This window comes from Schistocerca piceifrons, chromosome 6, assembly GCF_021461385.2.
Source record: "Schistocerca piceifrons isolate TAMUIC-IGC-003096 chromosome 6, iqSchPice1.1, whole genome shotgun sequence".
NCBI classification, from domain to species: domain Eukaryota; kingdom Metazoa; phylum Arthropoda; class Insecta; order Orthoptera; family Acrididae; genus Schistocerca; species Schistocerca piceifrons.
Window position 1 is genome coordinate 565,894,095 of NC_060143.1, and position 25,906 is coordinate 565,920,000.

Genomic DNA, 25,906 nt, shown 5'->3' on the forward strand with positions numbered 1-25,906 from the left:
ACCCCGCCCCCTCTCTTCCTATAGTCATCTTACATCCCAACAACATTGATGTCGATGTAAATATCGTACCACAGTATAAGTCCAGTACTATATGGCTAAATGCCCAAGCATGCTTCTGTTAAAATAAATTGATACTTACGTACACAGTACCTTTAGCTGTAATAAAGTGTCTGCTTTTACTAATGTTCCAGAACACACTAATATAAGAACTGAAATAAGTCAGCAGTTCATTTGAAGTTTTGTTTTGGTCTTTAAATGCAAATTTCATGTCCATACGACCAGCTGCAATTATCCGCAAGTACTACAACCTTATTTTATTCCTGACGTTCATGTTAACGCCGTTCTGATTACAAATATTTGGCGACGCATCGACTATATTATATGTTAATGTAAGACTAGAAATAAGACAGAAGGTTATTTGAAATTTGTTCGTGTAGTATTTTATTAACTTATTTTATTTATGGGTATTCATGTTAACTCATACATCGACTTTATTACAGGAAACAAAAACAAGTAATTTCTCTGAGAAAAGAGTGTCATATCTTCGTACGAAGGAGTCTTTGCAACAAACATCAGCTGTATATCACATGATGGATGCAGGGAAAGGTCTGTAACTCTGGTACATACGTGTACACATCTTGTAAAAAATGGGTGATGTTTTAGCAATTATACATCACAAAATCCTACACTCACTGCGAACAGATGGATATTAACACTGTTCACAGTGAGTGCAGAATTAATTTTTAGATCCAAATCGCCATATGAACAATAGTCATGGTGATTCGTTAAAGCATAGTCCATATTCTTGTCGTAGAGCCAGCTTCCAGTATTACACTGAGAAACAGTCATGTAACCTCCTGTGTAACATCTGAAGATGAGCCTGGGAAGGTTCGAAAACCGGTTTGTGGAATAAATAACTATTTAAAAAAGTGTCTGCTTGCAGTTCTCTGTAAGTATATGCTCAACGATTATTAACATTTCTCTTTCTGAATACCTAAAGTATCTCCTCATAACCTGCAATGACAACAATAGCCTGATATTTGCTGGCGGAATATCATTCTTTTATTTTGTAAATGAGTGAACAGCACACATTTCATCAAACATTCTATGGTCCATGAGTATTCAACTCTTTGGAAAGAGTTGTTTATGTTCTGTTTCTAGGGGTACAAAGGTGTGAACTTATTTTACATTGCTGAAAATATTTGCATTTTTATTACAAAATTTTACATTCGTCTTTGTGTAGTACTGGTGTCCATACATGCGTTGTTTTTAATTTGTGCGACGAAGCGCACCCTTGAGCGAATGTTCCTCATTCCTAGCTGGATACAGCCCGCCAGCCTGATGATCTTCAGTTCTCCCGGTTCTGAAAAGAAAGCGGACAATTTATTTAATCTCAAATCATATAAGTGCAAATCAGTTGTGTAAAGTTGTCGTATTTAGTTGGGGTACTGGTCTCGATGCAGGTGTCCACACTACTCTTGCCTCTGCATGCCTCTTAATGTGCATAGAACCGCTTTAACCTGCACGAACTAGTACCTGCTTGGGTTCACAAATTTAACGCCTACACCCCCCCCCCCCTCCCCCCAAATCCCCAGCCACCAATTTCCAAATTGAGGATTAATTCCTCAGTGCCTCACCATGTGTCTTACCAATGCCCACAACTTTTAGTCAAGCGGTGCCATAAATAGGTTTTCTCCCTGCCTCGCTTCAGTGAGTCTTCATTGGTTACCGTACCCACACTACTTAATAACTAAAGCTCGAAGTGTTCTCGTCTCAACTGTTTATCGTCCATGTTTCACTTCCGAACGATCCTACATACCGGACAATTACTTTCAGACAAGACTTTCTATCGTCAAATTTATTTGAGTTCTATCCTTTTTCGTTTTTCAGGAAAGCTTTAGTTTCCTACGTATCGCATCCGTAGTGATCGCTAAGACAAGCTCAGACGAGTTACAGCGCACACAGAATCGTTTGAATAGCCCCGCGTGCTGTTTGAATGAGAAGAATAACAATAACTTGTACAGTGGGAAGTGCTCTGTGCCATACAATGCACAGTGGTTTCCAGTAGGACTCTTGATAATTTTGTAAGTACAGGGAATTCAATACATCGAAAGAAAGTATCGATAAATCGACGGAATAAATATCGACGTTCTTAGCTATAAAAATATCGGCAGCACATTGTAAATATACTGCCGGTTTTAGAGCTGTATATTTAAGTATTGGTTTATCATTAGGTATTCTGTAAAGCAACAAGCTAGCAGTCTGCCTATCGCCCTTCACACTTGGCGATAACCACTTTACTAACAACCATAAATGCATGTAAGTGGCACAATAAAATGTGTCCGATGGGTCCGTCGTTCGGTGTTGTCACATATCGGATTTGTCCGGAACACTTCAAAAGCGGTTCAAATGACTCTGAACACTATGGGACTTAACATTTGAGGTCGTCAGTCCCCTAGAACTTAGAACTGCTTAAACCTAACTAACCTAAAGACATCACACACATCCATGCCCGAGGCAGGATTCGAACCTGCGACCGTAGTGGTCGCTCGGTTCCAGACTGAAGCGCCTAGAACCGCCCGGCCACACCGCCCGGTGGAACACTTTATGTCAACATTCCTGTTTTTTTTCATTTTTGCAAACTGCAGCGACCTAGCAGTTGGAGTGTCATTATTGCGTGGTGAAGCTAAGCGTTGCAGTTTTTGCTGGTAGCGCCGAGCGCCGACCACAACATTCCCCTCACACGTCTCCACCCACGACAAAGACCTGTCTTAATTAGATTTTTATTCGTCATTTTCAGCAACTGTTTTTGAAGAATGTCGATGTGAAGAAATAGCACACAAGTTGCGTTGCCGCGCAGGACTTGCCGAGCAGTCTAAGGCGCTGCAGTTATGGACTTTGCGGCTGGTCCCGGCGGAGGTTCGAGTCCTCTCTCGGGCATGGGTGTGTGTGTTTGTCTTCAGGATAATTTGGGTTAAGTAGTGTGTAAGCTTAGGGGCTGATGACTTTAGCAGTTAAGACCCATAAGATTTCACACAGAATTGAACATTTCCAAGTTGCGTTAAAAATTACTGTTTTGATATCCATATATCGATAGCCTTGGGAGAGCCAGCCCTGGCAAAACAGTACCATCTGGTGAGCAATATGTATGAGACAGGCGAAATACCCTCAGACTTTAAGAAGAATATAATAATTCCAATCCCAAAGAAAGCAGGTGTTAACAGATGTGAAAATTACCGAACTATCAGTTTAATATGTCACGGCTGCAAAATACGAACGCGAATTCTTTACAGACGAATGGAAAACTGGTAGACGCCGACCTTGGGGAAGATCAATTTGGATTCCGTAGAAATGTTGGAACACGTGAGGCAATACTGACCCTAAGACTTATTTTAGAAGATAGATTAAGGAAAGGCAAGCCTAGGTATCCAGCATTTGTAGACTTAGGGAAAGCTTTTGACAATGTTGACTGGAATACTTTCTTTCAAATTCTGAAGGTGTCAGGGGTAAAATACAGGGAGTGGAAGGTGATTTACAATTTGTACAGAAACCAGATGGCAGTTATAAGAGTCGAGGGGCATGAAAGGGAAGCAGTGGTTGGGAAGGGAGTGAGACAGGGTTGTAGCTTATCCACGATGTTATTCCATCTGTATATTGAGCAAGGAGTAAACGAAATAGAAGAAAAATTCGGAGAATTAATTACAATCCATGGAGAAGAAATAAAAGCTTTGAGGATCACCGACGACATTGTAATTCTGTCAGAGACAGCAAAGGACCTGGAAGAGCAGTTGAACGGAATGGACAGTGTCTTGAAAGGAGGATATAAGATGAACAATAACAATAGCAAAACGAGGATAGTGAAATGTAGTCGAATTAAATCGGGTGATGCTGAGGGAATTAGATTAGGAAATGAGAAAGTAGTAAATGAGTTTTGCTATTTGGGGAGCAAAATAACTGATGATGGTCGAAGTGTAGAGGATATAAAATGTAGACTGACAATGATAAGGAAAGTGTTTCTGAAGAAGAGGAATTTGTTAACATCGAGTATAGATGTAAGTGTCAGGAAGTCGTTTCTGAAAGTATTTGTATGGGGTGTAGCCATGTATGGAGGTGAAACGTGGACGATAAATAGTTTAGACAAGAAGAGAATAGAAGCTTTCGAAATGCGGTGCGACAGAAGAATGCTGGTGGGTAGATCACATAACAAATGAGGAGGTACTGAATACAATTGGGAAGAAGAGAAATTTGTGGCACAACTTGACTAGAAGAAGGGATCGGTTGGTAGGACATGTTCTGAGGCATCAAGGGATCACCAATTTAGTATTGCAGGGCAGCGTGGAGGGTAAAAATTGTAGAGGGAGACGAAGAGATGAATACAGTAAGAAGATTCAGAAGGATGTGGGTGGCAGTAGTTATTCGGAAATGAAGAGAATTGCACAGGATAGAGTAGCGTGGTGAGCTGCATCAAACCAGTCTCAGGACTGAAGACCAGTACAACATATCGATGTATCGGGATAAGAAACATCGCCTATACAGGGTGATTCACGAAGATTTGCAAATTGTTTTTTAACAAAACTGGTTTGCTGTTTCTTCACGTCGGAAATCTTATTGTCCAATTCACACTGTTCACCCCAGCGCAATCGTACTTCATCTTTTATGCCACATACACTTGTTTCACACAGTCACAGAGACCGTTTGGACATGACGAAAGCTCAAAAAGTGGTAAGACTCCTTCGAACAGTGAAGGTAAAATTACGTTTTACTACAATTTCAAATGAGCAGCTTCAAATGTTATCCGGAAATTGTGAAAAAAATATAATAAAAATATCGGGGCTCGATATTGCTGTTTTGATGTCCATATATCGATGTATGGGGGTAAGAAACATCGCCTATACAGGGTGATTCACGAAAATAAGGAAATATTTTAATATGTTATTCTACAAGTAAAGAAAAAATTTCACATAAACATAGGTCCGCAAATGTTTAGTTACGGAGTTATGGCTAATAAAAGATTTTGCCTGATTAGCAATTTCACTAATATGAAGTAAAAACAAAACTATACGAGGCTGAAGTTGAGCATGATTTCGATTTATTTTATTGTTATTGGTCTGGTGAATCTAATAAAACGCGTCCCAAACGTGTATCTGCAGCAGTTTTCCAGAACATCCAGAGAAGCAAAGATTATTATACAAGTAAATTTGTTTACTTTTCATTAAGAATGCAGAAATGTTTGTCATTGTTGGGTATCGTTACTGGTTTGTTTCAGTCGTTTCCTACCCTTGAAATGAGTTTTCTGTATTGTCCAGAGAAAGAACATAATAACAACAGTGTATTTAAGTGAAACCACATAGTTTGTAGATTATTTATGAAATAGGGATGCCTAAATAAAAGCAATTTATCTGACACATCATACAGTTTCAGTTAACGTTATTAAAATCATTTTTCCAAACTTAAATTCTCTACAACTTCTGTTGAAAACTTTCAGAATTTTCTGGAATTTAAAAAATAAATTGGGACAAGTAGTTAATAAATTCTTGCTTCTCTTGATGTTCCAAAAGTACTGCAGATACACGTCTGGGAAATGCTTTATTAGATTCAACAGATCAATAACAACAAAATAAATGGAAATCGTGGTTTACTTTAACCTTGTACAGTTTTTCGATGGTTTCATATTAGGGACGTTGCTAAATTTCAGGCAAAATCTTATATTGTAACTTCGTAACTAAATATTTGCTGACCTATGTTTATATGAAACTTTTTTCTTTAGTTTTACTTGTAGAATAACATATTAAAATATTTGCAAATCTTCGTGAATCACCCTGTATATATCGATACTTTTGGTAAAAGCCGATACATCGATATTTTATCAACAGCTCTCGTTTACAGAGTATGGATGAACATGGAGATTACGGAAGAATGGAGTTCAAAATACAGCCACAAAAAACATTCAAGATTAACTCACAAAGAACCCCTGGAGTGCGAGGTCACAAAAGGCCAATGGTGTTTATGGCATTCGACGCACCAAATATTGTCTACCAGGCAACCACGATATTGGCTGCTAATGGCAACAGGCGGCGGGACTGGAGGTATCCAGTGGTGTCCAGAGTTTGGTTGTTTGGGGGAGGAGACCAGACAGAAAGGTCATCAGTCTCATCGGATTAGGGAAGAATGGGGAACGAAGTCGGCTGTATCCTTTCAAAGGAACCATCCCGGCATTTGCATGGAGCGATTTAGGGAAATCACGTAAACCTAAATCAGGATGGCCGGACGCGGGATTGAACTGCCGTCCTCCCGAATGCGGGTCCAGTGTGCTAGCCACTGCGCCACCTGGCTCGGTGGTGTGCAGAGCATGAGGCTACGGAGCAAAGTTGAGCTGCTTAGTCGACGAGTAACTCATAACAGTGCTATAGCACTACAGGCGATGACATAAAGCAGAGAAATGGCCACAATAAACAAAGCTAACCTTGCATTATATCTACAACAGTTTCCGAAGTTGACATTTCGTCTGAAGGCAACCCAAGGAAATTTACAGAGAGAGAAAGAAGTGGCAGATGAAATATTAGCGTTTCTGCAGGATGAATCAATGCAATGTTTGGTGTCATATCTGCTCGACTGCGTGGACAATGTACGGTGGAGTACATAGGAGACTATATGTGCTTAATAAATGAAAGTGATATTGAAACAGATGTCGAGCCACGAGGTTCATCATCCTTATCACAGATCCCGTCTCCCATGAGACGTAGTAAACGACAAGCCTTGTCCATGAGCGGGCAGTAAACACAACTACGTACATGGAAGGCCATCCGCAGCATAGTACAAGAATAATTATGAACAGATTTCGAATAAATACGTAGCACTATGACCGTAATGTGCATAAGAAAAAATACGGATATTCAAGAGAGGAGAATCCGCACTTGTTATAAAAGCTGGTGTTCTCGCGTTCCGAGAACGCTCGATACACTTCACAGGATGTGTGTGATAGTGATCTTCTACGTTATGCACACGAAATTAAGCGCGATGTAGATTACAGTGATTTCAAGGGAAACAGTGAACGGTTGCATAGCTTCAAACAATGCTGCAGAATTGGAAGGGGTAAGATGAAATTTCAAACAAGTCGTCAACTTCACAACGCACAGCAAACTGCACAATCGGCCCGAGAATTTGTAGATTGGATAAACAAACTTATCCAATCATACAGTAAGGAATTTGTTTTCAACTCCCACCAATCGGGATTTGAACACGAAATGCATATGAAAGGAACCCTCGAAATTACAGGTACCAAGAGAGTTGTAACAAGCTCAACGAACATCAATGCCTTAACTCACTCGTATACAATTATGTTGACTCTTACTCTGGATGGTAAATTGGCTGGAAAGTTATTTATTGTGGTGTAAGATGTTGAAGATCCTCTGCTCCCTACGATTCTTTCTCGTATGCTTGAACTTTCGAGGGAAGAAGGGCATGCTTACGTTAGAGCAAGTGAGGATGGTAAAATGGGCCTAAGAAAACTATAACTATGGTATGAGCACGACTTTCGGCCAATACCTGGTCAAAATAACTTGCGTGATTCCTGGTCTGCGTACAAAAATCATATTCCTTTGGAGCAAACGATCCCTCCCAAAAAAAGCGTGTGACATTACAGTTCACACCACCTTGAACGACTGGGCAAATTCAGCTTCCGGATGTTTTTTTTTTTCCATGCCTATAAAACATATTACCACACTATCTGCAGGTAAGCCTTAAAGGATATCCAGTTTCACGCTAAGCTCCACGATAGACTGTTTCGCTTTCGGTTGCATGCATTCCATCAGTTCTCATCACCCCGTTGCAGCAACGTGATTGTACATCACGGTTTGCAGCTCTCAAGGAGTTCGCCTTCGATCTTGATGGTGTGGACTTGAGTGATCACTGTGGGGCACCAGTTTTCATTCTGGGTCCATTGTGTAAGTTAATGGTTCGTTGTGGACATTTGTTAAATGTCGACGATGTCCATTTTGTGACGTGTAATACACACATCCCAAAGAAGGTCGATTTCTGTAGCTGCCTGACACTCATTTTCTGTCGTCCTCGTGACGCATGTGGTAAGACATTAGCAGCGAATATTTTTCCTGTCATAATTGTTAACACAACACTTTCAAATGAGCCTTGCTAAAGACTAAACTTCCTATCTCGCACTCGAGGGGTGCCTTGTGAGTGAAATAAAATTATCTGACATTTGTAGAGGGGATTTTAAGTCTAACTTGCAACATGTGTTCCAAATCCCTCAGTCTACCAATCAGGTGAATATTACATTATGTGATGACAGCGTATCCGGGACGTTACAGGAATATGTGTATTTTGTAAGTTACCGTTCACGGTGTGCCCTGCTACAAATAATTTGTTGTATTAATTTCGCAAGTGTCATCTGGCTATGATTTCTCGTATATCGAGCGTTTGTGGTTTTAGATGGGCTAAATGACACTGTGTTCAGAAGAAGGCAACCAAGCGTCGGTGAACGATAGATAGGAAGTATTGACTTGACAGGAGACATGAAGGGTAAAAACATGCTAAGCAAATATCGAGGACGGCGGTAAGTTTCTGGTGGAAATTATGGTAACACTGCTGCAACAAACTTGGTAACCCAACGACGTTGCTATCCACAGCACAAGTGAGTACCACATACGGGGGAACCTGCTCGACTGGAACGGACGGTGTGATGAGAAAAGAACATGAAATGAGAGTAAATCAAAGAAAAACGAAAGTAATGAGAAGTAGGAGAAGTGAGACTAACTTAACACGAAAAACATGGACTACAAAGAAGAAGAAGTGAGGGAATTCTGTTACACTGGAGGCAAAATAGCACGTGACGAACGAAGCAAGGAGGACACAAAGAGCACACTAGCACAGGCAAAGAACTCAGTCCTCAGTACAAACAAAGTGAGCTTGTATCAAATATATTCTGAGAATGCACGTGTGTAGCACAGTAACATACCGAGGTGACTCATGGACTGTGGGGAAATCGGAAAATAAGAGGATCGAATCGACTGAGGCGTGGTGTTAAGAGTTAGGGGAACTGATACAGTAAGTAATGAAGATGTAAGGGTCTCCGCAGAATCGACGAGGAGAGGAACATGTGCAAAGTATTGACAAGAAGAACTGTCAGGGTGACAGGACACGTGTTAAGACATCATGGTACTAGACTTCTGTGGGGGATAAAAACTGCAGGGGAAGACATCGATAGGGATACATACAACAGTTAATTGTGGACGCATGTGCAAATGTTACTCTGAGATTAAGAGTTAGTTTAAGACTGATGAGAGAAGGGAAAAAGAGAAAATAGTGATTTCAAATGGCTCTGAGCACTACGGGACTTAACATCTATGGTCATAAGTCCCCTAGAACTTAGAACTACTTAAACGTAACTAACCTAAGGACATCACACAACACCCAGTCATCACGAGACAGAGAAAATCCCTTACCCCGCCGGGGATCGAACCCGGGAACCCTGGCGTGGGAAGCGAGAACGCTACCGCACGACCACGAGCTGCGGACAAAATAGTGATTTGCAAAGTCTTCAGTGACACAACGATTGAAATTGAACGTAGAGTATTTTCTGTCAGTTTTATAGCATGAATCCTTGTATAAGGCAGTAATCCTTTTCTGTGGAGCGCGCCCCGCTAGAGGGGCGTCATAACACTAAATGGTGGAGGGAGAGAAAATTCAAAACTAATTAATTTACTAAAACGAAAGCAGACGAGCGACGCGAGTGCCTTTGCTAACAGCACGACATGGCTTGCAGAGCCTCTTCTGGGCTCGTAACGGTATCGGTTGAAACCTAGACGACTGGAAACGGTGGCCTGGTCAGGTGAGTCCCTGTTTCATTTGATAAGAGCCGATGGTAGGATTCCTGTGTGGCGCAGAATCCACAAAGGCACGGACGCAAGTTGTGAACAAGGTACTGTGCAAGCTGATGACTGTTTCATAATGGAGTGAGCTGTGTCAACATAGAACTGACTGGGTCCTCTGGTCCAAATGAACCACTCAATTGCCATCTGACCTCGTTCATGGATTTCATGTTCCCAAACAAAGATGGTTTTTATGGATCCACAGTGCCACTGGGTGACAGTTGTTTGCGATTGGTTTGAAGAACATTCTGGACAGTATGAGCGGATGATTTCGTCAATCAGATCGCCCAACATGAATGCAATCGAACATTTATGGGATATAATCGCACCGGTAACAATTTCGCAATTATAGACGACAGCATGGCTCAGTATTTCCGCAGGGCACTTCCAACTATTTGTTGAGTCCACGCCACGTCGAGCTGCTGCATTGCGCCGGGAAAAAGGAAGTCGGACACGATATTAGGAGGCATCCCATGACTTTTGTAATGTCTGCGTGTGCACCTACAATATTACATTCAAAAATGGTTCAAATGGCTCTGAGTACTATGGGACTTAACATCTGAGGTTATCAGTTCCATAGAACTTAGAACTACTTAAACCTAACTAACCTAAGTACATCACAGACATCCATGCCCGAGGCAGGATTCGAACCTGCGACCGTAGCAGTCGCGCGGTCCCGGACTGAAGCGCCTAGAACCGCTCGGCCACCCCGGCCGGCCACCATTCCATCATGGTACTACACATAACTCAGGAAATATGACGTCGTAAACACTATCATGTGTGAAAAACTGCAGTATCGTGCACGAAGTTTTAATGTATTCATTCTTTACTGCTACGACACTGCTATAGTCGAGGCAGTTTAAGGAAATCTCTAATTTCTGGCTACGGTTTTGACAGCTGTCAACTTCGAAACGCAAACGGCTCTAGGAAAAAAAAAAATCACCACCCTTAGAACTACGAACGGACATTCCCATAAAGACGTTTACAAAATCGCATTGCAGACACGCGAAGCGCCTTTGCCCAGCGTACATGATCTTACCGCGATATTGCACTGCAGTCACAGTTCATTTTTCTCATTCTAATAGAAAACTTGCAAAATGAATGTCCTAGGAATTTCGGGTTTGCAACTAGTCCACCTACAAAAGGGGAGTGCATCAGTAGAGCACAATGCATTCAAGTGAACTCCCGTCCACAAGAGGTTACTTTTTGACTTGCATCCATTGAAACATTCACATTCCGTCCGAAGTAGTATTTACGAACGCGCGTTGCGGAACAGTGAAAGCAGGCAGCATTCAAATACAGCTGCATGATTTAACAATTCCCAGCCCCTGTGTGAATAAAATAGTCCTGACACTCGATATGTTGCGGAATCGTGATCTTGTTTATAATCGGTTTGACGGGAACTGTCTTGGCCTCAGGAGAACAAGCTCCGAATTCGCATACAGCGCAGGCAACCGAGATTTGCAGTTCTGGAGGAGCAGATGTGACACACAGACGTTAGGATCGCGTGCAAGTTTTGCATCACCTGCACATTGTGTCTCGTAATTGCGTTGTATAAACATGTACAGGATAGTAGTGCCACAGCTGAATGCTAATGGGATGTGTGATTTTCTCCATTGCAGCTGACCGGTAGGAGGCGCATGCGCCGTGAGTCATCAGCACCAGAAAAGAAACAAGAAGAGATGCTGGTGCTGATGACTCACGGCGCATGCGCCTCCTACTGGTCAGCTGCAATGGAGAAAATCACACATCCCATTAACATTCAGATGTGGCACTACTATCCTGTACACGTATATATACCAAGTTGCACGGTTGGTCTGTTTGATCCAAAAGTGGTGGACTTTCGGTTTCGTTGCTGCAGATGTCAGTGACTCTTCATGTGTCATCCACAGGTTGTGGAGACGCTACAGACAGACAAGTCAGTACACAATGCTAGTTGGAAAAGGTCGCTGATGCATTACAGCTCCAAGTGGAGACCGATCTCTGGCGCTCTCTGGGTTGCGCCATTGCACTGATATCGCCAGATCGCCGCAAGAACATCACAGAAAAGGCCACTGGAGCCGCTGTGTCCGATCAGACTGTAATGAACAGATATGCTACGAGAAAGACTCCCACGACCCAGACGTCCCGTTCGAGTACTCCGCTTGACACAACAACATCTAGCAGCCCACCTTCAGCTCTGCCGTTCCCATGTCAGCTGGCAACTTCATTACTGGCGAGTCCAGATGGCCTCAGGTGGAAGTTGATGGCCTTGTTCATGTGCGGAGACTTGTGGCTGGAGGTACCTGCCAAACATTGTCTAGGAAATCGACAGACGTATTGGTGGGGGGGCTTCAGTGCTGATAACCACACGGATCTTGTCCTTGTGCCTCGTCGCTTTACCGCCAGGCAGTGCATCGAACAGATCTTGTTGGACTGTGTTGTGGCTGCTGCATACGATGGTGGCCCTGAATTCCTGCTAATCCAGGGCCTACGTGGTGGGCATCAGCACTGATGTCTTGCGAAGCCTGGACATTGAAGTAATGGAACGGCCAGTGGTGTGTCGCAAACTAAACCCCATGGTGCATAATTGGGACACGCTTGACAGACTTGTTAGAGGTCGTCTCGTTCCACCACAGACTCTCCAAGAAATCTCGTGGGCTCACATTGAAGAATGGGATTGGACACCACAGGGTGACCTTCGTAGACTTACATTGAACTTGCCTCATAGGTGTCAGGCAGTGATTAACAATTACACAGGGCATGCAAGTTACTCAAGATCTCAAAGTCCAATGAAAACTACCCACGATGACAGGATCAGTGATCGTTTCCACATTCTTTTCGACACCTGCCTGACATTTCAGTTCTTTTTATGTAAACCATCGAGGATGTAATGATGTTTCGTTGTGTACTTAATTTGTTTGAAGTGAAAAATTATAATTTCGCAACATACCTGGTCCTCAGTTATTACAGTGGAGTATGGCAGATGCCCAAATCCAGGCTCCCATAATTCTTTTCACAATATGGGTGTGGATATTATGATCATTGGCACGCTAATATGGACCCACTTCAGTGTGCTAGTTGTTTCTTTTCTGCATGAAACAGTCTTCCTGCAAACACATCACACAATTTCCTACCTGATGTTTCCTGCACAGTCATAACTGCTCCACTAAGTGGGCAACACCTGTCAGTACATGCCAACTGTTTTAGCGTCAACACATCCCCAGTTCAAGAACTGACTTGCTGCATATGGGAAAATAAGCGTTAACGCCTTGCTCTTTCCGCAAGTACTTGGATGTACTAACCAACCTAAAAACATACTACTCCTAATATCTACACTACCGGCCATTAAAATTGCTACATCAAGAAGAAATGCAGATGATAAACGGGTATCCGTTGGAGAAATATATCATACTAGAAATGACATGTGATTACGTTTCCATGCAATTTGGGTGCATAGAACCTGAGAAATCAGTACCCAGAACAACCACCTCTGGCCGTAATAACGGCCTTGATACTCCTGGGCATTGAGTCAAACAGAGCTTGGATGGCGCGTACAGATACAGCTGCCCATGCAGCTTCAACACAATACCACAGTTCATCAAGAGTAGTCACTGGCGTATTATGACGAGCCAGTTGCTCGGCCACCGGTGATCAGACGTTTTCAATTGGTGAGAGATCTGGAGAATGTGCTGGTCAAGGCAGCAGTCGAGCATTTTCTGTATCCAGAAAGGTCCGTAGAGCACCTGCAACATGCGGTCGTGCATTATCCTGTTGAAATGTAGGGTTTCACAGGGATCGAATGAAGGGTAGAGCCACGGGTCGTAACACATCTGAAATATAACGTCCACTGCTCAAAGTGCCGTCAATGCGAACAAGAGGTGACCGAGACGTGTAACCAATGGCACGTCATACAATCACGCCGAGTGACACGCCAGTATGGCGATGACAAATACACCCTTCCAATGTGCGTTCACCGTGATGTCGCATAACATGGATGCGACCATCATGATGCTGTAAGCAGAACCTGAATTCATCAGAAAAAATGACGTTTTGCGATTGGTGCACCCAGGTTCATCGTCGAGTACACCATCGCAGGCTCTCCTATCTGTGATGCATCGTCAATGCTAACCGCAGCCATGCTCTTCGAGCTGATAGTCCATGCTGCTGCAAACGTCGTCGAACCGTTCTTGCAGATGGTTATTGTCTTACAAACGTCCCCATCTGTTGACTCAGGGATCGAGACGTGGCTGCCCTATCCGTTACAGCCATGCGGATAAGATGCCTGTCATCTCGACTGCTAGTGATACGAGGCCGTTGGGATCCAGCACGGCGTTCCGTATTACCCTCCTGAACCCACAGATTCCATATTCTGCTAACAGTCATTGGATCTCGACCAACGCGAGCAGCAATGTTGCGATACGATAAACCGCAATCGCGATAGGCTACAATCCGACCTTTATCAAAGTCGGAAACGTGATGGTTCGCATTTCTCTTCCTTACACGAGGCATCACAACAACGTTTCACCAGGCAACGCCGGTCAACTGCTGTTTGTGTATGAGAAATCGGTTGAAAACTTTCCTCATGTCAGTCCGTTGTAGGTGTTCCCACCGGCGCCAACCTTGTGTGAATGCTCTGAAAAGCTAATCATTTGCATATCACAGCATCTTCTTGCTGTCGGTTAAATTTCGCGTCTGTAGCACGTCATCTTCGTGGTGTAGCAATATTAATGGCCAGTAATGTATAATAATTGGTCTGTAGATAAAGTCAACAGAGATGCAATATTGTTCAGTACACCTTCATCAGTCACCAATAAAAATACCTGCAGTTATACCCCCAACACCCTGTATGCAATAACCACGGAAATCAGTGCGGAACGTACGACGAAGCTATCCGTGAGGACAGAGCGGAGAAATTTGGAGTTAATTGGTTACGTTTGAGTAGAATTGCCAATGCTAAAAGATAAGCAATACTGCGTGTAATAACCGCAGAAATAAATGTGGAACGTACGACGAATGTATCCGTTAGGAGAGTGCGGCGAAATTTTCAGTTAGTGGGCTATGGCAGCAGACGACTGACGCGAGAGCCTCTGGTAACAGCGCGACATCGCCTGCTGCGTCCCTGCTGCGTTCATGGTGGTATCGGTTGCTGCTTAGACTACTTGGAAACCGTGGCCTGGCCGAGTGAGTCCCGACTTCAGTCAGATACCTAGCCGAACGTTCCGCACGGTTCGTAACTTCCAAGGAGTTCGCCTTCGATCTTGATGGAGTGAGATTTAGTTATCACTGTGGCGGGCCAGTTTCCGTTCTGGGTCCATTGTGTAGATTAATGCTTTGTTTTGAACATTTCTTGGCTGTCGACAATTTCTATTTTGTGAAGTATAATACACACATCCCATAGCAATTTTGATCCAATTTTTCTGTTGGATCTTCATACACAAACCTCATTATCTTACATTCCAGATAGCAATTTTATTGATATAGTTCCCACACCTTTTTTAGCTTCGTCTTCACTTTGCATACATCTACAGCTAGTAGTAAAAGAAATTTTCCAAAACTGTCAACTTCAGCCGTAGAAAAGAATACTTTTTAGTCAACGCATTCCGAGTCCACTTTGAAAGATTTTGCTAATATGAAGGTTAGAAAAGTATCAATGGTAGTGTTCCAGTGTTGCAGACCCAACGAGGCCATGGACGCAAGTTGTGAACAAGACACTGTGCAAGCTGGTGGCGGCTCCGTAATGGTGTGGGCTGTGTTTACATGGAATGGACTGGATCATCTGGCGCAACCGAACCGATCATTGACCGGAAATGGTTACGTTCGGCTACTTGGAGACTATTTCCAGCCCTTCGTGGAGATCACTTACATGGATGACAAAGCGCAAAGTCAGCGGCCCACAATTGTTCGCGATGGTTTGTAGAACGTTCTGGACAGCTAGAGCGAATGATTTGTGCACACGGATCGCCCGACATGAATCCTATCGAACGCTTACGGGAGATAATCGAGAGCTCAGTTCGTGCATAAACTCCTGTATTGGCAACATTTTCGCAATTACGGACGGCTGTAGAGGCAGCATTGCACAATATTTCTGCAGAGGAATTCCAAGGAGTCGTGGAGTCCGTCGCACATCGAGTTGCTACAATACGCCGAGCAAAGTGAAGTCTGACGCGATGTTAGGAGGTACGCCGTAACCTCTGAAGGTCACCTTAGTGCACGTCCCACTAAAGTAACGCGCAGTTTTCAGCGTTGGGACGTTTGTATCTCAAATGATTCTAGTGCTGCCATGTAGCGAGGCGCTTTCGGAACGTGCGGAAAAGTACTTCGGACCACGGAATTGGTACAAAGAAGGTTTTGAGTGATCAAGTGGGGAGGTGTGTTTGTAGGTGCCATATTATGTTTGTTTCACAAAAAAGAGGTCAAATCATCGCCTTCTCCATTCCAAGAATCTGTGAATTGTATTTTCTTACATATCATAGACATTGTTCTGAAACATTACTACACATCTAGTAATTCTGCTAGTAGTGGGCCGTTTATGTCCCAGGCAACTTCATGGAAAGAAAAAAGGTTGGTACGTGAAAGCTCAAAACATTTTCCAAATGTTATATTCAGAACTTGAGTGCTATATTTTACGTTTTTCATTGTCAGGAGAATAAATGTGTTTCGGTACTGATTTGTCGCACTTTTTTCCATAATTGCGATCGTTACAAAATCATTCTAAAATTAAAAGTTTGTCTATGAAATCGTAGGTTCACATGAATCTACACCGAAGCGTCAAAGAAACTAGTGTAGGCATGCGTATTCAAATACAGAGATATGTAAACAGGCAAAATGCTGCGCTGCGATTGGCAATCCCTATATAAGACAACAGTTGTTAGGTCGGTTGCTGCTGCTACAATGGCAGGTTATCAAGATTTAAGTGAGTTTGAACGTGATGTTATAGTCAGCGCACGAGCGACGTGGCACAGCATCTCCGAGGTAGCGATAAAATGGGGATAGCCGGCCGGTGTGGCCGTGCGGTTCTAGGCGCTACAGTCTGGAGCCGGGCGACCGCTACGGTCGCAGGTTCGAATCCTGCCTCGGGCATGGATGTGTGTGATGTCCTTAGGTTAGTTAGGTTTAATTAGTTCTAAGTTCTAGGCGACTGATGACCTCAGAAGTTAAGTCGCATAGGGCTCAGAGCCATTTGAACCATTTTTTTTTAAAATGGGGATTTTCCCGTACGGCCACTACACGAGCGTACCTTGAATATCATAATCTGGTAGTTCATCAAACCTCTGACATTGTTGCCGCCGGATAAATAACCTGCAAGAACTAGATCAACGACGACTGAAGAGAATCGGTCAACGTGACAGAAGTGAAACCTTTCATGTTTCATGTGCTTCGACTGTTACAACGGCAGTCTTATTTCTGTCCAAGTTGTAAATAACTTGGCGTTTCGTGTGTACTATCAATGGTACTTTCGGTATTGAATCAAGCGTTGTCAATATGCGGCATTGCAATAATGAATTTAATTGTCATTACATAGTGTTAATCAGTTAGGACGATTACATCACATCTCACATGTGTGGCGAATGAAATCCTTAATTTAAAAAATGTCGTTCACCCTAGTGTCGCTACCCTCACGCTTACATCTTCAACAAGTATCAGGCATGGAATTAAAAATTAATAAGGTAGTTTACACTTCACACTGTAACCCGCCAGTATATTTTTGGTCCATCACACAACAACATTATGTGCACAGTCGGACGTTCCAGAAACCGCATGTGCCTTCTGTGATAAATTAACTCTTGACCTTTCGTTGCAAATTAATTACTTTTGGTGCTTCACTTCTTTCAGTGACAGATACGACGAAACACGGGAGAAGGTTGGCCACACAAGCGACACACAGCATTTGGCTTTCTCTCTCACCCCCTCCCCTCCCTTACACGTTAATTCGCTTCCCTTGCGTTCTTAGTAAGACCTCTAAGAAGAAATCTAAATCAACTGGTCGTGGAAAATTCAAATCCTCCAGAATCATCGTGAAAATCGGTTTTGTTTCTTTTGAAATAAGCAATACAAAGACATTCCTCTGTAACAGAAATAGAGTTTTAAAGTGTTAGATAGCAGCAGAAGTATTTATTATTAATCTTTTAAGGAAATTGTCCAGAGCTTTAAAACCTTTTAGCAGAATCAAAAAGAACTAGACATGCTGAACTGTTATAGTTTTAATAAAAATGTGAATCTGCTGAACTGAATGGAACGAATGAAAATAAAAATTTATGTTATTCTGTTTGAGTGTTTCTTCTTCTTCTTTTATTTTCTGCCATCTTAGGAGCACGTTACTTCCGGTCTTAATTTAGTCCGATATTCTTCCTTTCTCGTACTTTGCAAGCTTTTTCACCCTGTCTTCATGAACATTTCTTAGCTTAATAACGGAAATTTTTAATTCTGTAATTTTCCAATTATTTCGTTTTCCATAGGGAAAAATGGGACAGAGCTAAACAAAATCATCTAATTTTATACTGATGTTTTAAACATAAGATATTCCTTGACTGCGTAAGTTGTGAGTTCCACGTCAAGAAAACTCAACACCGAGTAGTTAAATTTTCGAAAATTTACATGAAAGAACTTAAAAAGTGCCACAACACGACGTGGCATCGACTCGACTAATGTCTGAAGTAGTGCTGGAGAGAACCGACACCATGAATCCTGCAGGGTTGTCCATAATTCCGTAAGAGTACGAGTGGGTTGAGATCTCTCCAGAACAGCACATTGCAAAGCATCCCAGGTATGTTCAGTAATGTTCATGTCTGGGGAGTTTGGTGGCCAGTGGAAGTGTTTAAATTGAGAAGAATGTTCCTGGAGCCACTCTGTAGCAATTCTGGACGTGTGGGGTGTCGCATTGTCCTGCTGGAATTGACCAAGTCCGTCGGAATGCACAATGGACACGAATGGACGCAGGTGATCAGACAGCATGCATACGCACGTGTCACCTGTCAGAGACGTATCTAGACGTTTGAGGGCTCCCATATCACGCTAGCTGCACATGCCCCACACCATTACAGAGCCTCGAGGAGCTTGAACAGTCCCCTACTTACATGCACCGTCCATGGGTTCATGTGGTTGTCTCCATACCCGTACACGTCCAATGTTGGTGTTGACGGGCCCAGGCGAGGCCTGGTGCACTCATCAACCGTGCACGAGTGGACCTTCATCTCCGAAAGCTCATATCGATGATATTTCGTTGAATGGTTCACAAGCTGACACTTGTTGTTGGTCCAGCACTGAAATCTGCAGCAATTTGCGGGAGAGTTGTACTTCTGTCACGGTTAAAAGATTCCCTTCAGTCGTCGTTGGTCCCGTTCTTGCAGGACCTTTGTCTGGCCCCAGCGATTTCGGAGATTTGATGTTCTACCGGTTTCCTGATACTCATGGCACATTCGTGAAATAGTCGTACAGGAAAATCCCCAGTTCATCGCTACCTCGAAGTTACTGTGTCCCACCGCTCGCGCGCTGACTGTAACACCACATTCAATGTCACATAAATCTTGATAAGCCGTCATTGTAGCAGCCGTAACCGATGTAACAACTGCGCCAGACCCTTTTTGTCTTACATAGACGTTGCCGACCGCAGCGCTGTATTCTGCATGTTTACATATCGCTGTATTTGAATACGCATGCCTATACCAGTTTCTTTGGCGCTTCAGTGTATAATTGTTGTTCCAAACCGATAATCAGAGAACTCGTAGGTGGCGATTAAAACAAAACAGCCATGTCGTGAGAGAAGTGCAACTCAGACGGTGCACCTCATGCTGATACGGTAAATTAAAGAATTGTACACCAGAACCATACAACCCGTTTGCATAATGATATAAGAGTTTTAGCGAATGATTGAGTTTACTTACATCTTGTATATGAATGGTGCGTACGCATTTTCCGTTGACGTTAGTCGTGTCGTCCGGGCACCTGGGAGGCAGTGTAATAGCCGCACCAGGCGCTTTTCCGGACGGAGGCGGCAAGTCGATTGCTGTGTGGGACGGCGCCGTACGGTTGTCCGACGTACTGGCCGCGCTGACGTGGAGCACCATAATGACGCACAGTACGCGCACCGACATACGCATGGTACTAGTTCGCTGCACAGAATAACGTACTGACGGCTTAGCGTCTGCCTTTGTAGCCTCAGCTCAACGGAAATAACGTCACGCTAATCTCTGGAAATGTTGCGAGAGAGTGCATTATGCAAATAGAAACCAGTTACGCGGTGACACCACGCAGAACGGTATTCGTCTTTCCGTGTTCCTTTCTCGAAAACGCACACGGAAAAACCAACAGACAGGTGAGAATTCAATTACTGTCGATCTTGGAGCAGTGTTTCCGTTTTAGTGTCGTTACGCAATGACTTCGCACAAAGAGAAAGAAAGATGTAACAGGCAAACATGATGATGCAGTTAAGTTGTCGATCGGGTGGATTACGTAACGCAGACTCCCGTCATGTTCGAGTCTCTGCTGGACCCCAGGAGATGACGAGTGACCTCCCGGACGACCTGGTGGGAGGGGGCAGCTGACGTCACAAGACAGATGGGAGCGATGTGGATGCTTATAGCGAGAGACTGGTATCTCTGTCTGGAGAAGAACAGAGTGGAGCTTTATCTGGGAGTGGTTGACGTACGAATCAGATTAGTTAGGTTTCTTGCGTGCTTGAGCCGGCCGCGGTGGCCGTGCGGTTCTAGGCGCTTCAGTCCGGAACCGCGGGACTGCTACGGTCGCAGGTTCGAATCCTGCCTCGGGCATGGATGTGTGTGATGTCCTTAGTTTAGTTAGGTTTAAGCAGTCTAAGTTCTAGGGGACTGATGACCTAAGATGTAAGTCCCATAGTGCTCAGAGCCATTTGAAACATTTTTTGCGTGCTTGAGGTTAAAAACGACAAATAATTGTTTGTAAGTTTATTCCTAACCTTTAATGTAGTATGTGCATTATGATATCCTACTTTGGAAACTATGCAAGACAAAACGCTCCGCTAAATGAAGGGGCCCGTGTTCGACTCCTGGCCAAGTCAGAGTTTTACTGCATTTGGAGATAGGGGGGATTAAGTTCAATCTCGGAATTGTCCAAACAACTGTCTCCTGGAATATTTGCCACTGCTGCTGAAACACTCTGCCTTCCTGGATAAAGGAAATGACTGGGAACCCGCTGTAAACGTAACTCCGTGCGTGGGGTCTCTGGTCGTCGCATTTCGAAGTGCTACGTGCCATGTGTGACGTGGTGCCGTTACGCTAGGCTGACTTCGAGTGGTATGGAGGTTTGGAGGTTTGCCGGCTCCATGCTGCCGCTCGTGCTGGCCACCTCCACACCACCCCGATGGGAGTTCGATCGCCTGCTGTGCAGGGTAGTGCGTCATATGTCCGGACAGAACTCGCAGAAATTCCGGTCATCTTTTGTCACCGGCGTCCAGGCCTGTGGAGGGGGGAGGGAGGTATTCAGGTCGATCCTACGCAGGGGGTAGCGTGTCAGGTAAAACCAGACACGTCAGACGACGCGAATCAAGGTTCGCTGGTGACATTGCTATCCCGAGCGAAAGTGAAGAACAATTACGTGATCTGCTGAATCGAATAAACAGTCTACTGAGCACAGAATATGGACTGAGAGTAAAACGAAGTAAGACGAAAGTAATGAGAAGTAGTGCGGTGTTGGAAGAGCTGGAAGGGGGAGGAGGAAATCGACACTGTCGTTTCTCAATTGTCTGCAACAAGACTCGCGGTCTAGGGATAGCGTCTTTGATTAGTAATCATAACATCATAGATGCCGGGTTTGAAACCCGCCACCCCTTAAATTTTGATTAATAGTCAGAATTGACGGCCGAAGACTTCCGGCATAAGAAGTCACCCTCGTTATGCCAACGGCCTTATCAAATAGGACGGACGAGCGGTCACAGGTTCACGGCACTCTCTTGTTCTTGGAGTGGGAAACTCCCCGTAAAGGCGGGAGAATCAGCAATGATCAACGGCGTGAGGAGGCACAGGGCAATGTAAAACACGGTATTAAAGATAAATAGCGTCTATCCACAGGACATGTGGCCGGTAATTGGAAAAATATCATGGTGATCTCTCAGTTGGCAAACGATTCTGGAATAGTCCCCCATTCGGATCTCCGGGACGGGACTGCTAAAGGGGAGGTGACCGTGACAAAAAGATTGAATAATCAACGAAACTATAACGTCCTACGAATCGGGGTGTACAACGTCAGAAGCGTCAACATGGGATCTGAAAACGGAAATGCAAAGGCTCCATTTAAATATAGTAGGGGTCGGTGAAATAAAATGGAAAGAAGACAAGGATTTTTGGTGTGATGAGTATAGGTTAATATCAACAGCAGGATTCGTTATGAATAGGAAGCTTGGGCAGAGAATGAGTTACTGCGAACAGTTCAATAATAGGGTCGTTCTTATTAGAGTCGACAGCAAACCAATACCGGCAACGATAGGTCAAGTATACATGCCGACGTCCCAGGCTGAAAATGAAGAGACAGAAGGAATATATTAGGACATTGAAAAGGTAATACAGTACGTAAAAGGAGATCAAAATCTGATAGTCATGGGGGTCAGAATGCAGTTGTAGGGGAAGGAGTAGAAGAAAGGGTTACAGGATGATATGGGCTTGGTACTAGGAATAAGAGAGGACAAAGACCGTTGAGTTCTGCAATAAATTTCAGCTAGTAATAGCGAATACTCTGTTCAAGAATCACAAGAGGAGGAGGTATATTTGGAAAAGACCGGGCGATACGGAAGGATTTCAGTTGTTATACCATTGTCAGACAGAAATTCCGAAATCAGATACTGGATTGTAAGGCGTACCCACGAGCAGATATAGACTGAGATCACAATTTTGTAGTGAAGAAGAGTAGGTTGTAGTTTAAGAGAATAGTGAGAAAGAATCAATATGCAAAGAAGCCGGATACGGAAGTACTAAGGAATAACGAGACACGTTTGAAGTTCTCTAAAGCTGTAGATACAGCAGTGAGGAATAGCTCAGTAGGCAGTACAGTTAAAGAGGAATGGACATCTCTAAAACGGGCAATCACAGAAGTTGGAAAGAAAAACATAGGTACAAAGAAGGTAACTGCGAAGAAGCCATGGGTAACAGAAGAAATACTTCAGTTGATCGATGAAGGGAGGCAGTTCAAACATGATCAGGGAAATTCAGTCATGCAGAAATACAAGTCGCTGAATAATCAAATGCATAAGAAGTGTACGGAAACTAAGACGAAATGGCTGCATGAAAAATGTGAAGAAATCGAAAAAGAAATGATTATTGGAAGAACTGATGAAGCATATAGGAAGGTCAAAACGACGTTCGGTGAAATTAAAAGCAAGGGTGGTAAACATTAAGAGTGCAACGGGAATTCCACTCTTAAATGCAGAGGAGAGAGCTAATAGGTGGAAAGAATACATAGAAAGTCTCTATGAGGGGGAAGATTTATCTGATGTGACAGAAGAAGAAACAGGAGACGATTTAGAAGAGAGAGAGGATCCAGTATTAGAATCAGAATTTAAAAGAGCTTAAGAGGACTTAAGAATCAAATAAGGCAGATGGGATAGATAACATTCCATCAGAAATTCTAGAATCAATGGGGGAAGTGGCAACAAAACGACTGTTCACGTTTATTTGTGGAATGTATGAGTCTGGCGACATACGGTCTGACTTTCGGAAAAATATAATCCACTCATTTCCGAAGACTACAAGAGCTGACAAGTGCGAGAATTATGGCATAATCAGTTTAACAGCTCATGCATCCAAGTTGCTGGAAAGAATAATATACAGAAGAATGGAAAAGAAAATTGAGGATGTGTTAGATGACGAACAGTTTGGCTTCAGAAAAGGTAAAGGCACCAGAGAGGCAATTCTGACGTTGCGATTGATAATGGAAGCAAGACTAAAGAAAAATCAAGACACGTTCATAGGATTTGTCGAATTGGAAAAAGTGTTCTACAGTGTAAAATGGTGCAAGATGTCTAAATTCTGAGAATAACAGGGGTAAGATAGGGGTAATATACAATATTTACAAGAGCCAGGAGGGAATAATATGAGTGGACGACCAAGAACGAAGCGCTCGGATTAAAAAGGGTGTAAGATAGGGATGTAGTCTTTCGCCCCTACTGTTCAACCCGTACTTCGAAGAAGCAATGGTGGAAATAAAAAAAGGTTCAGGAATGGAATTAAAATTCAAGGTGAAAGTATATCAGTGGTAAGGTTTTCTGATGACATTGCTATACTGAGTGAAAGTGAAGAATAAATAAATGATTTGCTGAATAGAATTAACAATCTAATGAGTACAGAATATGGATTGAGGGTAAATCGAAGAAAGACGAAAGTTATGAGAAGTAGCAGCATAAATGAGAACAGTGAGAACCTTAACATCCAGATTGATGGTCACGAGGTAGATGAAGTTAAGGAATTCTACTACCTAGGTAGCAAAATAACCAAAGACAGACGGAGCAAGGAGGACACCAGAAGCAGACTAGCACCGGCAAAAAGGGCATTGCTGGCCAATAGAAGTCTACTAGTATCTAACATAAGCCTTAATTTGAGGAAGAAATTTCTGAGAATGTACGTTTGGAGCACAGCAATCTATGGTAGTGTAACATGGACTCTGGAAAAACCTGAACACTAGAGAATCGAAGCATTGAGATGTGGGGGTATAGACGGATGTTGAAAATTAGTTGGGCTGAAAAGGTAAGGAATGAGAAAGTTTTGTGCAGAATCGGAGAGGAAAAGAATATGTGGAAATCACTGACAGGGTCAAGAGACAGGATGATACGACATCTGTGATCACTGACAGGGTCAAGTGACAGGATGATACGACATCTACGAAGACATCAGGGAGTGACTTCCACGGTGTTGGAGGGAGCTGTAGAAGGCAAAACAAGTGAGCACAGGAGACTGTCTTACGTTCGCTGTTACCTGAGATTTTCTATGGCTGTGCGGATAACAGTTGTTAGGCACACAGGAGAGAATTGCAGAGCACTTGACCACACAGGCTCCTCACGTGTGGTGTGGCCGAGCGCTTCTAGGCGCTTCAGTCTGGAACCGTGCGATCGCTACGGTCGCAGGTTCGAATCCTGCCCCGGGCATGGATGTGTGTCATGTCCTTAGGTTAATTAGGTTTAAGCAGTTCTACGTTCTAGGGGACTGATGACCTCAGATGTCCCATAGTGCTCACAGCCATTTGAACCATCCTCACGTGTATCATTCTGTACAGAACGACCTGGAACTCTAATAAATGAAATGTATTCGAAGCTGCGAATGTGGGCAACCATCAGCTGTATAATGGAATGAAGTCAGTGAAGATTTGTGCCGGACCGCGCCTCAAACCCGGGTTTCCCGCTATCTGAGCAAGCTTCACGCCCAGAGCCAAACTACCATATGTCGTGTATCATGTGCCTACAACTTGCATTCGTTCATCCATTATGTACATGCCAGTACAGGCGAGACGTTTTAATTGAAAGTCGTTTGCCCGTTGTCGACAGTTAAATACGCTAATGCTGTGTTGTTCAGAAGTACGATGCAATTTCCTTCGGACATGCGTGCATATCCGAAGGAATGCTGCATTGCACTTCTGAGCAACACAGGCGCTGCTATATTGTACGGAACTAAAACGTCCGAACAGTAGCAAAACAAAGATCTTCTAGACAGCTACGCAAAAGTATAAAATAAAGTATAAAATTAGAAGTGGAACATTAATTATTCACAAAGCAGATATAAATATTATTAGTGAGAACGTCAAAGTGTCTGTAAAAGGACATCTTCTAGACACCATGAGGTGCAAAAAATGATTCAAATGGCTCTGAGCACTATGGGACTTAACAGCTGAGGTCATCAGTCCCCTAGAACTTAAAAGTACTTAAACGTAACCAACCTAAAGACATCACACAAACCCATGCCCGAAGCAGGATTCGAACCTGCGACCGTAGCGGTCGCGCGGTTCCAGACTGAGCGCCTAAAACCGCTCGGCCACACCGGCCGGCGCACTATGGGTCTTAACAACTGAGGTCATCAGTCCTTTAGAAC

The 25,906-nt window shown here is 43.5% G+C and overlaps 1 long non-coding RNA gene across 1 annotated transcript; it reads right to left on the reverse strand.

Moving 5' to 3' along the window:
* Positions 1 to 414: 414 nt before the first annotated feature.
* Positions 415 to 20,014, reverse strand: LOC124802991. Its single transcript, XR_007017178.1, has 2 exons — positions 19,748 to 20,014; positions 415 to 1,363 (listed from the first exon to the last, which is right to left on the reverse strand). It is a non-coding gene; the product is annotated as an uncharacterized LOC124802991 (long non-coding RNA).
* Positions 20,015 to 25,906: the final 5,892 nt, after the last annotated feature.